The 15,196-nt window shown below is 39.6% G+C and overlaps 2 pseudogenes; one reads left to right on the top strand and one right to left on the bottom strand.

The window, feature by feature from the left end:
* The first annotated feature begins 1,602 nt into the window (after positions 1-1,602).
* On the top strand, positions 1,603-2,041 carry LOC113220522 (annotated as a pseudogene).
* Positions 2,042-6,543: 4,502 nt separating this feature from the next.
* On the bottom strand, positions 6,544-7,408 carry LOC111538961 (annotated as a pseudogene).
* Positions 7,409-15,196: the final 7,788 nt, after the last annotated feature.

The raw sequence follows: 15,196 nt of genomic DNA, 5'->3' as shown, positions 1-15,196 counted from the left end.
AAAAGTCAAAATACTGAAACTTGAAGAAATGGTGTTAAATTTCCTTGGAGTCGGGGGCTCAGGCATTTCAACTTTGAGAATCTAGTTGTTCACTCTGAATGAAAAAATGTTGATGCAGTGGAAATCACTTTATGCAATGAAATGCAAATTATAAGTGAACAAATTATAGCCTGCTGCTTTTGTCTGGTTTTGGACTATACCTAGCATCATGCATAATTTGTAGAAAAGTGTCTGTATAGAGAAACCAGTGAAAACCATTTAGTCACGTGCAAATCGGTGTACTCAGAGGAAGGCAATGAAAAGGAGAACATTGTTATCTCCTCACTAGCTTAATGCTGTTCCTGATGAAAATCACCTGAGGCCACATAAGAACTGTGGTGTAGTAATTATATGCACTCAAATAGCTTCCCATTGGAAAGAAATAATCCACATTGGTAACTGAATCAAGCAAAACAGGCATAAAATTAAGCAGATTCACTTTATTTATAAAATAGTGAGTAATCACACTTCAAATAGATAATCTAAAAAAGAACACTGGAATTCAACAGAGAAGTAACAGGAAACACCTGAGGCAAGGAAAGAGAGGGGGAAGACAGGCAGCCTGCTTGGCTAGGGTTGGCTGGGAACTTCAAAGAGACTCCACAATGTGGGAAAAAGGTAAGTAAGAGACCCCCATTGGTCTACACTCCCACCACAAACTCCTGCAATTCTAGCCACAGGAGAGCCCCTTGACCCTCGTGGGCCCTAAGACTTACATAGGGAGCTGCCTGGAGACTGTGTGATGGCATTGCTCCAGAGAGGGAGCCCATGCTGCATTGCATATATCTCCTGAGCTCTAAGGAGCCATTTTGAGAGTCCAGCCATCACCAGACTGCATCCTGCTCTGGAGTCCAACAGTCCCTGCATTTTCACATCTCCAGAGATCTACTGACCTCCCATGTCTACAGCCATTACTACTGCTGGCTACTGCCATCAGAGCTGAAGTGCAAGCTACGAGCAGCAATTCTGACACCCACAAGCAGCAGGATCACCACAGATTTACAAGTGCCCTGCTGGCTACCTCACCTGCAGCCGCCACCTAGAGCTGACACATGCATCCCCCAGCCACCTGCTTACATCTGCTGCCACTGAAAAGAAATTAGGAAGTCAAATTGTCCTTTTTTGCAGATGATATGATCTTATATTTAGAAAAATCTAAAGACTCCACCAAAAATCTCTTATATCACATCAGTAAATTTAGTAAAGTTGCAGGATATAAAATTAACATACAAAAACCAGTTGCCTTTCTATACACCAAAAATGAAATAGATGAGAAATAAATAAAGAAGGCAATCCCATTTCAAATAGATACAAAAAACAAAATACCTAGGAATAAGTTTAACTAATGAGGTTAAAGGCTCTACAAGGAAGACTACAAGACACCGATAAAATAAATTGAAGAGGACACAAACAAATGGAAAAACATCCCATGCTCATGGATTGGAAGAACTAATATTATTACAATGACTGTACTGCCCAAGCAATCTACAAATTCAATGCAATTTCTATAAAAATACTAATGTATTTTTTTTCACTAAAATAGGAAAATTAGGGCGCGCACGGCATGGCGGCGGCAGCGGCGGCGGCGCGCGCCTGAGGAGAGGGGACGCCAGCCCGGTCAGGCCTCGGCGCGGCCTACACGCTCCGCTCGCTCGCTCGCTCCCGCCTCCCGCCCCGTGTCTGGCCATGGCGGAGCCCTCGTCCGCCCGACGCCCAGTGCCTCTTATCGAGTCGGAGCTGTACTTCCTCATCGCCCGGTACTTATCGGCGGGCCCATGTCGGAGAGCCGCCCAGGTGCTGGTGCAGGAGCTGGAGCAGTACCAGTTGTTGCCGAAGAGGTTGGACTGGGAGGGCAACGAGCACAACAGGAGCTACGAGGAGTTGCAGCGTCATAAAAATCTTGCAGCTGTGTGAATATGCTACTGTAATACTTGTGCTCTTTTCTCCTGTACAATATTTGTTGAACGCCGTAGAAAGTTGACTGATGAGTTTCACATTGATCTTGCTGTAGATAATAAAGTGCTTTAAATAGAAAAAAATAAATAAAATAAAATAAAATAAAATAGGAAAATTACTAAAATTTGTATGGAACCAATAAAGAGCCCAAATAGCCAAGGCAATTTTGCGCAAAAAGAACAAAGTTGGAGGCATCACACTACTTACCTTCAAAACATATTACGATGCTGGAGTAACCAAAATAGCATGGTATTGATATAAAAGCAGACACAAAGATCAATTAAATAGAATAGAGAACCCAGAAACAAATCCTCATATTCAGAGCCAACTCATTTTCAAGAAAGGCTCCAAGAACATACATGGGGGAAAGGAGGGTATCTTCAATAAACGGTGCTGCAAAAACTGAATAACTATATGGAGAAGAATGAAACTAGCTGCTATCTCTCACCATACACAAAAATCAAATCAAAATGGATTAAAGACTTAAGGGGGTCTAAGAACTGAAACTATAAAACTACTAGAAAAAATGCAGGAGAAAAACTTCAGGACATTTTGGCCTAGGCAAATACTTAATGGCAAAGACCTCAAAGTGCAGGAAACAAAAATGCTCCAGCCGGGCGTCGTGGCTCACGCCTGTAATCCCAGCACTTTGGGAGGCCAAGGTGGGCGGCTCACCTGAGGTTGGGAGTTTGAGACCAGCCTGACCAACATGGAGAAACCCAGTCTCTACTAAAAATAAAAAATTAGCCAGGCATGGTGGTGCATGCCTGCAATCCCAGCTACTAGGGAGGCTGAGGCAGGAGAATCACTTGAACCCAGGATGGGGAGGTTGTGGTGAGCTGAGATCGTGCCATTGCCCTCCAGCCTGGACAACAAGAGCAAAACTGCACCTCAAAAAAAAAAAAAAGTTCCATGCGTGGTGGCTCATGCCTGTAATCCCAGCACTTTGGGAGGCCAAGGCGGATGAATCACATGAGGTCAGGAGTTTGAAACCAGCCTGGCCAACCTGGTGAAACCCCATCTCTTCTAAAAATACTAAAATTAGCCGGGTGTGGTGGTGCATGCCTGTAATTCCAGCTACTCAGGAGGCTGAGGCAGGAGAATCGCTTGAACTCAGGAGGCGGAGGTTGCAGTGAGCTGAGATCATGCCACTGCACTCCAGCTTGGGTGACAGAGTGAGACTCCATCTCAAAAAAAAAAAAAAACTCAACACCAGTAGCCATCTGGGAAATACAAATCAAAACCACAAGAAGGTATCATCTTACCCCAGAATGGCTATTAATAAAAAGACAAAAAAAATAGCAGATGTGGCAAGGATGTGGAGAAAAAGAAACTCTACACTGTTGGTGGCAGTGTAAATTAGTACAGCCACTAAGGAAAACAGTATGATTTCTATAGTAAACTAAAATAGAATTAACATTTGGTCCTGCTGTAGGGGGTTTAATCAGGACAGTGGGGAAAATTATAAGCTACAAACCTTCTTGGAAGGCCTGAAGGTTTTTGCAGAAGTCTCAGGATAAGGTTATGGCTGAAGGCAACCTAATCCATACCTTGAGTAAATAGCTTAAAGTGGGTACAAAGGAAGGTAGAGTAGTTTACCTAACTAGCTTGCTTACTCATGTGGTCCTAAGACTGACCTTTGATCTACTGAGGGTGCTTAATTGCTTTCTACTCAGGAAGTCCACAACGTCATTTACCCTCTAGTGGTGTTTACTCACAACCTTTGTCAATTAATCTTTACTGAACAAATTCAAGTCTTGCTAACTGATAAAGGCCACGGCTGCAACTAAGTGGCCTGGACGTTAGGCTGAAGTGGCAAAGCAGAATATCTGTGTGTCAGTGTACTTTATTCATCTGTCATTGGGTCAGGGTCTGCAAGACAGACTCCCACATCCTGCAGTTTCACTAATGGGGTTTTATTCAAAGGAAAAGCAATCAGCATATCAAAAGGATACCTGAAGTCTCATGTTTATTGCAGCACTATTCACAGTAGCAAAGATATGGAATCAACCTAAGTGTCCATCAATGGATAAATGGATAAATAAAATGTATATATTTACCATGAAATACTATTTGGCCATAAGAAAGAATGAAATCATGCCATTTGCAGCAACATGGATGCAACTACAGGTCATTATGTTAAGTAAAATAAGCCAGACACAGAAAGACAAATATCACATATACTCACTCATATGTAGGAGCTAAAAAAGTTTATCTCATGAAGTAGAGAGTGAATTAGAGATACTAGAGGCTGGGAAGGGTGTGCAGGTTAGGGGAGGTATGAAGGGAGGTTGTTTAATGAGTGCAAACATATAATTAGAAGGAATAAGTTCTAATGTTCAATGGCAGAGTAGAGCAACTATCTTTAACAACAATTTATTATATATTTCAAAATTGCTGGAAGAGAGCATGTATTAATATGTTCCCAATACATAGAAATGATAAATATTCAAGGTGAGGGACTCCATAAATATCCTGACTTTATCATTACATATTCTATGTATGTAACAAAGTATCACATGTTCCCCATAAATATGTGCAAATGTCGTTCATCAATTTAAAAAAATTCAAAAAAATTTGGTATTGCATTTAAACAATATTTAAGTAGTTTTCTACCATGCCTATTTTATTAAGAATGCTGAATTAATAAAATACCTTTCAGTAATTACTGATATAAATATATTACCTTCTCTTTTAATTTACAGTAGTAAATTATTTCAATTTCTTTTTTTTTTTTTTTTTTTGAGACGGAGTCTCGCTCTGTCACCCAGGCTGGAGTGCAGTGACACAATCTTGGCTCACTGCAAGCTCCGCTTCCCAGGTTCACGCCATTCTCCTGCCTCAGCCTCCCCAGTAGCTGGGACTACAGGTGCCCACCACCACACCTGGCTAATTTTTTGTATTAGTAGAGACGGGGTTTCATTATGTTAGCCAGGATGGTCTCAATCTCCTGACCTCATGATCCGCCTGCCTCGGCCTCCCAAAGTGCTGGGATTACAGGCGTGAGCCACTGTGCCTGGCCAACCTCAATTTCTTGATAGTCTATCACTTTTGAATTTTAGAATTAAAATCATTACTAATTTTCAAATATACTTAAATATTGTATTCACCATAATGTTATTTAGAATTTTTGCATCAGTGGTTATAAATGACCCGAGTCAATAATTTCTTTCTTTTTTTCCTGTACTTACTATGATAGTCTAAGAGTGATGATGTATTTTAAAGTTGCAATGAAGCAATTACAAGAAATAAAATATTGGTATATATTTCTCTATAACTTGAAATGATTTCAATTAATAAAATGATCTGATCTTTAAATATGAACTATATTCAGATATGGATCTATCTGCTTATCTTCTGTATTTTAAAAATCAACTTTAGCAAGATATTATTTACATACAATAATTGTACCTATTTAGTGTTCATTTTAACAGTGTGTGCACCCATGAAACTTCCAACACAATAAAAATACAGAACATTTTTATCAACTCAAAAAGATTCCGTGTGCCTCTTTGCTGGCCATCTCTGTCTCTGGCCCTAGCTTCAGGCAACTGCTAATCTGAATTTTGTTACTTCACTGTTAGTTTGCATTTCTAGAATTTTATATAAATACAACCATATGGTACATAAAATATACCATATGGTATATGGTACATAAAATATACCATATGGTATATGGTACATAACACTTTTTCATGTCTGGCATCTTTTACTCAAAATGACTGAAATTCATCCATGTTGTTACATTTATCATTAGTCTGTTCCTTTTTATTGCTGAGTAGTTTTCTAGTTATGGATACACCACATTATATCTATTCACTTGATGATAAACATGTAGGTTGTTTCCAGTTTGAGGCTATTGTGAATAAAGGTCTTGTCAACATTCATGTACAAGTCTTTGTTTGGACATAAGTTTTCATTTCACTTGGGTTAAATACTGGAGTGGAATGGTTGGGTTGTATGATAGCTATGTGTTTAACTTTTTAAAAATTTGCCAAAGTATTTTCCAAAGTCTTTGTGCCATTTTACATCCCTACCTGCCACGCATGAGTTCCAGTTGCTCAACATCTTCCAACACTTGGTCCTGTCAATCATTTTAATTTCAGTAATTTTAATGAGTGGATAGAAGTGTCTCATTATGGTTTTGATTTGTATTTCCCTGGTGGCTTATGTTGAAATTCTTTCTTGTCCCTATTGACCATTTCATATCTTATTTTATGAATTATCTCTGTTGAAGTATATTGTCATTTTTATTAAGTTGTCCTTTTACAATTGAGTTACACATTTCTTTACATTTTCAGGAAACAAATCTTTTGTCAGAAATTTATTGCAACTCTTTCTTCCCCTTCTGAGGCTTTCTTTCTCGCCTTCTTAAGTGCTTTCAAAGGACAAGAGTTTTTAATTTTGAAAATTACAAATTATGATTTCTGTCTTTTATAGTTCATTATTTATGTGTACTACCTTAAATTTTTTTTTTTTTTTTTTTTGGCCGGTCTCAGTCTTTAATCCTGGCTGGGCTTCATGCGCGCACACACACATACTCAGGCTTCAGATTTTGTTGAAAGCTGTGATATCGACACTTCGCACATGTTGCTCAAACTTGGTGATCTCCTCCTTCAGCAAGTCTGTCCCCACCTTGTCCTCCACCACACACTGAATCTGTAGCTTCCAGATACCGTAGCCCACAGGCACCAGCTTGGAGGCCCCCCAGACCAGTCCGTCCAGCTGGATGGAGGGCACACAGCCTCCAGCTGGGCCATGTCCATCTCATCATCCCAAGGCTTGACATCGAGCATGATGGAGGATTTGGCCACCAGTGCAGGCTTCTTGGCCTTCCTCTCCACGTACTGCTGCAGCCGCTCCTCCCGCAGCTGTGCCGCCTTCTTGTCTTCCTCCTCACTGTCGCTGCCAAACATGTCAATGTGATCATCCTCGTCATCCTCTGCTGGTGTGGCTGGCTTCTTGGCCTGGTGCTCCACTTGGCGCATGGAAGACATGTGCCGGGTCTGTAGGGCCGTGGCCCGGTGGCCAGGCGAGCTCTTCCCCAGCACGTTCAGCCGGGCCTCCAGCTTGGAGATGATTGACTGCAGCTCCTGTACCACGCCGCGCAGGCTCTGGTTCTTCACTCTCAGACTGGCGATCCGGAGGAGGAGCTCGCTGTGGTCTGCGCAGGCGCTGCTGGAGGCCCCTGGGCCTGAGTTTCCGGCCAGGGATTTCGGGATGTCTCTCTGGCTCTCGCAATGTCACAGAGGATCACGCTGGCGCGGTTCTCCTGGCCGGAGGCATCGGCCACAGGCCCATTCATCTGCTGGTAGAATCTCCTTTCTGCATGGTCATATTTGAACTTGTCCAACCAGATCTTCTCATGTACTAGGAAGTTTGTAGCCATTTTTCTGACGCCAGCCAAGGATGCCGCTGCCAGGGAGGAGGAATCGGCAGACGTGGGACGCCTGAGGAAAGGGGTACTACCTTAAAAATATTTTCCTATAGTCCTGGTAAATTTTAAATGATGACTCTGAAAATGATATTTTTAACTTATTTTATGGTTTTTTTTTTTTTTAGTTTTTTATTAATTTTGATCAGTTGTATCTTACTAGGAAATCACCCATTTACTGTAGTAATCTCTTCTGATCCTATGAATTGATTCAATATCCATGTCTCCTTTTACTCATTACAAATCTTACATAATTTTGCTCTTATCTCTTTACCTTACTCGGGTTTATGTGAGGTATTCAGTTTACTAAGGTTTTAAAATATTTTCATTTTAGTAGGAAAAGGATGGATTATTTTATAAATTTCATTGCCTGAATAAGTTTAGGTATGGTTTCGGATGCAATAAGAAGGACATAAAATAGAATGGTTTATGCCAAACATGTTTATTTTTATCACACAGCTAAAGTCTGTAGTTAAGTTGCTGCTACCTTTGAGTCAATAACATCAGGACCAGTGTTGGTGAATCTTTCGGCCTTTTCCCGGTGGTTGAAAGATCACCACTGCTGGCAGCATAATGTACAAGGCAGGAAGAGGGATGGAATTGATGGTAACAGCTAAGTCGGTCTCTTTTCTTAGGAAATAAAGGTTTTCCCAGAATGCATCTACCAGTGTTTTGCTTCTCTTGGGCCGAGGCAGGTCATTTGGCCACTACCAGTTTCAGAAGGTGATGAGGTTACAGCACTATTCACAATAGCAAAGACATGGAATCAACCTAAATGCTCATCAATAGTAGACTGTATAAAGAAAATGTGGTACATATACATCATGGAATACTATGCAACCATTAAACAGAATGATATCATGTCCTTTGCAGGGATATGGATGGAGCTGACGGCCATTATCCTTAGCAAACTAATGCAGGAACAGAAAACCAAACATCACATATTCTCACTTATAACCAAATACCACGTTCTCACTTATGAATGGGAGCTAAGTGATGAGAACACATGGACACATAACAGGGAAACAACACACACTGGGGCCTATTGGAGAGTGAAGAGTGGGAGGAAGGAGAAGATCAGGAAAAATAACTGATGGGTTCTGGGTGATCAAATAATCTGTACAACAAGCCCCCATGATATGGGTTTACCTGTGTAACAAACCTGCACATGTACCACTGAACTTAAAAGTTAAATTTAAAAAAAAAGATAAAGTAGACCGGGTGCGGTGGCTCACGCCTATAATCCCAGCACTTTGAGAGGCCGAGGCGGGTAGATCACGAGGTCAAGAGATCGAGACTATCCTGGCCAACATGGTGAAACCCCTTCGCTGCCAAAAATACAAAAAATTAGCCGGGCGTGGTGGTGGGCGCCTATAGCCCCAGTTACTCGGGAGGCTGAGGCAGGAGAATCACTTGAACCCGGGAGGCGTAGGTTGCAGTGAGCCGAGATTGCGCCACTGCACTCCAGTCTGGTGACATAGTGAGACTCTGTCTCACAAACAACAACAACAACAACAACAACAGATAAAGTGAGCAGTAAGAGAGGAGTTTGGGGATTGCATGCTGGTTCAGCAAAGCAACATTTTCCAAAAATTTCCCAAAAGATACACAAACTATCCAGTAGACCACTTTAAAATATTATATGTGAAGCTTAAGTCTTAAGATTAAAAATTCAGAAACTGTAAAAGAATACACATTTAAACATGTAGCAAATAAAATTATGTGAATGGGATAATATCATATGCAAAGTTGAGACAAGGAATAGATGTTTTTTAAAGAAGGAGTTACTCCCTTTAACATAAAAAGCTGTTTTAAGTTAATAAGATAAACAATCCAAAAAGAGAAATGTATAAACAAATGCTTTATAAAGGCAATTTACAGAATAGGAAATTCAAATGGTCAAGACACATTTAGAGGCATATTAATATACACATTATAATTAGTTATCACTTGGAACTTGTAAAATTTCTCAAGGTTAAAGAGTAACTGTAGCTGGGCACAGTGGCTCACGCCTGTAATCCCAGCACTTTGGGAGGCCAAGGCAGGTGGATCATTTGAGGTCAGGAGTTTGAGACCATCCTGGCCAACATCCATCTCAACTAAAAATACAAAAATTAGCCAGAAGTGGTGGCAGGCACCTTTAATCCCAGCCACTTGGGAAGCTGAGGCACGAGAATCGCTTGAACCCGGGAGGCAGAGGTTGCAGTGAGCCAAAATTGCACCTCTGCACTCCAGTCTGGGCGATAAAGCAAGACTCGGTCTCAAAAAACAAAAAAAGAGTAACAGCTACTTTTATTTAGTAGGGGGAAAGAGGTACATTTATACACTAGTACTGGAAACATAAAAAGCTACAGTCTTGGGACAAAGAAATCTGGCAACATCTGTTAAAATAAAATAACACATACCATTTGATCAGTCCCACTCCTACAAGCAGATGCTACAGAAAAAAATAATCTCCAGTAGGTAAGGGCATGACTGTCCTTGTCCAATAATCTGTCAAGTATAGTTATAAAAGATTATTTCTCCTAATGAAAAAAATGTGAATAACCAATGGCAATATGGTCAAAATATTATGGTACGTCCACACCATGGAGTCTTTTCAGCTAGCTAAAAATTGTTAAGTGTAAAAGGTGCAAAAATGAGTATACAATCCCTCTTATGTATGACAATGAAATCACACACACTAATATATGATACAGATGACATATTAATGTGACTGTATGTGATTGTGAATATAGCGAAAAATATCAAGTTGATTAGCATTATCTGTTGACAGACTGTTGGAGTGGCTGGAAATACTATGAATGGAAGTACATTATAAAAGTTAGTTAGGTCAGGCATGGTGGCTCATGCCAGTAATCTCAGCACTTTGGGAGGCTAGGCAGGAGAACTGCTTGAGGCCAGGAGTTTGAGACTGACCTGGGAAACACAGCAAGACCTCATCTCTACAAAAACTAGAAAAATTAGCAGGTGTGGTGGCGTGTGCCTGTACTCCCAGCTACTCAACAGGCTAAGGCAGGAGGATCACTTGAGCCCGGGGGTCGAGGCTGCAGTGAGCCAGGATTGTGCCACTGGACTCCCACCTGGGTGCCAGTCTCTAAAGTAAATAAAGTCACATTTATGCCATGTTATATATATATACATGTGTGTGTATGTAACTATTTTAATAAAAAGAAAGGCAAGTGTTTCATGGTCTGTTTTTCTCCACTGGTTTGAGACATAGGCTTAAAGTTAAATCAGTAAACAAAATGAATTATATTTATTGTGAAATCTGCTTCTATAGGAAGACCTTTTCCAATGTATCAAATAGAGCTTATTCTCTACTTGAATGTTATGGCATTTAATAAAATGATGTATTCTTACAAAACGTATTTTTATCAATTACTTGTCTGGTATACAGTAAGGTGTGACTCAGGGACAAAGATTTTTCCATGTACAATATATCATGTACAGTAATCACAGGGCTTGTCTGTAGTATGAGTAATTTAAAACTAGTTCTGACTTCTGTGAAAAGGCTTTCTCACTTGCAAGAAATACAATTTCACTCATGTGTAAATACTGAAGAATACTAAAAACTGATTTCTGTGTGAAGCTACTCCCACATTTGCTCTTCACGTTGTCTCCTTCTGGTAGAAACTTTCTGATAAATTCCAGGTGTTTTCCAGTTAGTGTTCTTATAGGCTTTGTTCTCCAAATGGTGTTTTGAGTGTATAATGGGATTTGAATTATTATTTTTTTCTCATATGTGAATTTAGTATGTTCAGGTCATTAACTTTTCGGTGGAAGACTTCCTAGTCATCATATTGATAAAGTTTCTCTCCAGCATTAATTTTCTGATATATAATGAAGTATGACTTGTAAAGAAAATCCTACCCACATTTAGTACAAACAGAAAATTGTTATCCCCTATGAATTATCTGATGCATAAGTAAATGTTTGAGTGTATGTTTTCTTTTATTTTCTGAATACACAGTATGATTCACTTTTTAAAAATGAATTTAAAATGCATTTTTGGCTAGGTGCAGTGGCTCACATCTGTAATCCCAGTACTTTGGGAGGCCAAGGTGGGAGGACTGCTTGAAGCCAGGAGTTTGAGACCAGCCTGGGGAACAAAGCAAAGTGAGGCCTCATCTCTACCAAAAAAAAAAAAAAAAAAAAAAGGGGGCCGGGCACGGTGGCTCACACCTATAATCCTAGCACTTTGGGAGGCTGAGGCAGGTGGATCACCTGAGGTCAGGGGTTCGAGACCAGCCTGACCAACATGGTGAAACCCTGTCTCTACTAAAAATACAAAAAAAAATTAGCAGGGTGTAGTGGTGTATGCCTATAGTCCCAGCTACTTGGGAGGCTGAGGCAGGAGACTCGCCTGAACCCGGGAGGCAGAGAGGTTGCAGTGAGCCAAGGTTGCACCATTGCACTCCAGTCTGGGCAATAAGAACGGAAACTCTGTCTCAAGAAAAACAAAAAAAAAGCCAGGTGTACTAACAAACGCCTGTGGCCTGAGCTACTTGGAAGGATAAGGCAGGAGGGTTGCTTGAGCCAAGGAGTTCAAGGCTGCGGTGAACTATGATCATACCACTGAACTCTACCTGGGGCGACAGAGTGAGACCCTGTCACTAAAAAAAAAGTTAAAATGAATAAAATAGAATAAAATGCATTTTTATTAAAATATTTAAACTATAAAACTGTCTTAAAATAGTTTGTTGTAAATACAAATGAACTATAATGGCGTGCTGGCATAAAAAGATACGGCTGGCCGAGTCATGCCTGTAATTCCAGAACTTTGAGAGGATGAAGTGGGTGGATCACTTCATCCAACATGATGGCCAGCCTGGCCAGCACGGCGAAACCCTGTCTCTCCTAAAAATACAAAAATTCGCTGGGCGTGGTGGTGCATGCCTGTAATCCCAGCTACTTGGGAGGCTGAGGCATGAGAATCACTCAAACCTAGGAGGTGGAGGTTGCAGTGAGCCAAGATTGCATGCCATTGCACTCCAGCCTGGGTGACAGAGCAAGACTGTCTCCAAAAAAAAAAAAAAAAAAAAAAGAGATATGAACCTATAGTGTTCTCCCTAGTAAAGTCTATATTCCACATGCCTCCAATCTATACTGACCTTTGAATTCTACTTAACATTTAGCTCTCCCAATTCGCTCAGTTTTCCATCATTTATTTCTCAATCAGTCCACAGTGCCCCTTGAGATGCAAGAAATCCCACAGAAGAAAGTCTTTCTTTCTTCTACAGATTAATACTTTGTTGACAAAAGGTCAAGTAGCTCTTTTATAGTTTTTTCTTTTTCTTGGGAGTGTAACACATTCTATTTTTAAAAATGTGCTTGAGAATAAAGGTTAAGAATCACAATCTGGGTAATCCTCCTAAGTTAATTTTTCAAACCCTGGACTCTATACCAGTCTTCATTAACCCCATTTTCTATTAATTATACAAAGGAAAAACCATAGTATTAAAAAAGACATCTGAGAAGCTTTTAGTGAATCTCTTCCATTTGCTAAATTTGGCAGCTACGAAAATAAAATTTGAAACCACCAGAGGTAATTTTCTCTTATGTATCAAAGTTTATAAAGGTTTTAACAAATGAGTGAATGCCTTAAGAATTTTAGCAACAAAAGGTTGGAATAAAGTAATGCTGCACATCTAAGCATTTTCATTAACAAGTCAGTAATTTTGGAAAGTAAGAAAATATATTTTTGGTCTTGATACTTCTGAAATATAAATAGCTACCTCAATGAATTGAAAACATCTGCCAGTGGCAGAGTAAGTGGTACAGACTAGTACTTCCTTTGAGAACTAAAAAAGGTGGATGAAAATATTAAACACATTTAATTTTCTGAAGGCATAAAGAAAGCTACCACGGCAATGAGAAATTGCAGGAATAAAATTGGAGATAAGACATAATGTCTGAAATTTGGGACATAATATCTGAAACTGTTTATTCCCAAGAGGTATTTGCTAATTCTGAAGGCAAATACTGGGCAAGAGAGGCTGGAGAGAATTTTTGACAAATTCAAGTGACCAAAGAAGAAATACTAGAATTCAAGTCTTTCCAAAGAGGAGGGGCCTGACGTACCTCCCAAACTCCTAAGTCCTAAAAGTATCCTAGAAATAAGGTTTATATGTTCACATTCTGAACATATAATAAGATGAGTCTTCCAGAGACTCAAGCCCAGTTTCAAATAATCTTAATACATGACTGGATAAAGGCAATCAGGGATTACCACTGATCCTAGCCTAAGAAGCTATGTTAGAAGCTACGGCAAATCCTCTCTGGAAGAAGATATTATCCAGACTATCTTATTATCTCTACAATTTTAATATATATTGTCTGGCAAGTGATATAAAAATCACCATATAAGGACATAGGACATCAGCAAAACTCAAGAAAAAATAACCATTAGAAAACAGGCCAACAGGAGCTCTAGGTAATAAGGCTATCCCTAAAAGAAACAGAGAAAGAGAATGAGGCAGATGCATAATTTGAATAGATAATAGCTAGGAATTTCCCCAAATGCACGTGTGCGCACACGCACGCACACACACACACACCAAAACCACTAAGCCACAGATTTAAAAAACATTATGAACCCCAAGGAAGATAAATACACCTAGGCATATCAATGTGCAACTGTTAAAAAACAAAGGCAAATAGACAAATTTCAAAGGAGACAGAAAAGCAGATTGCCTGCAAAGGTAATTATATAAAGCTTGCTTCTCAATAAAATGATAAAAGACAGACCAAAATAAAATATCATCAAAATACTAATAGAAAACAACTTTTTTTTTTTTTTTTTTTTTTTGAGATGGAGTCTCGCTCTGTCGCCTGGACTGGAGTACAGTGGCCGGATCTCAGCTCACTGCAAGCTCTGCCTCCCGGGTTTACGCCATTCTCCTGCCTCAGCCTCCCGAGTAGCTGGGACTACAGGCACCAGCCACCTTGCCCGGCTAGCTTTTTGTATTTTTTAGTAGAGACGGGGTTTCACCGTGTTAGCCAGGATGGTCTCGAACTCCTGACCTCGTGATCCACCCGTCTCGGCCTCCCAAAGTGCTGGGATTACAGGCTTGAGCCACCGCGCCCGGCCAGAAAACAACTTTCAACTTAGAATTCTATATTCAGTAAAAGTATCCTTCAAAAATGAAGGCAAAATAAAACACTGCCAACAAACAAAGAACAATTTGTCACCAGCAAACTCACAGTAAAAGTAATACTAAAGGGTGTTCTTCAGTAACAAGCAAAATAATTCTAGAGGAAAACTTACAGGACAGGAAAAATAAAACAGTAATTAAAATGATAAATATGTGGGTTAATTTAAATGGCTATTGACTCAAATAATGACTGGCTATGTTCACCATATACAGAATCCAGATATACAACATCAATGCCATATGAGAGACAAATAAATGAAATTAATGTTATAACTTCTCCCCTTGTCCAGAAATGTTGTTAGTACTAATTTACATTAGCTTTTAATCCGTATGTGCATTATATTAGTATCTGACATAGTACATTTAAGGCAAAAATTACTAGAGATAAAAAGAAATGTCTAGTAATGATTATGTGTCAATTAACAAGGAAGATTATAGCAATTCTAAATTGTATGTAAAATCAAAGACAAAATATATAAAGCAAAAATTAGTAGCTCTAAAGGAGACAAATTCACAATTATTTGTAAAGTCACAATACACTTCTTTTAGTATTTGATAGAAGAAAAATAGTCTACTCAAATACAGAGAATTTGAAAAACAAAATTAAGAT

This window comes from Piliocolobus tephrosceles, unplaced genomic scaffold (genome assembly GCF_002776525.5).
Source record: "Piliocolobus tephrosceles isolate RC106 unplaced genomic scaffold, ASM277652v3 unscaffolded_1481, whole genome shotgun sequence".
In the NCBI taxonomy this organism is placed as follows: domain Eukaryota; kingdom Metazoa; phylum Chordata; class Mammalia; order Primates; family Cercopithecidae; genus Piliocolobus; species Piliocolobus tephrosceles.
Note: the sequence above shows the minus strand (reverse complement) of the source record. Positions and strands in the feature narration are given on the sequence as shown.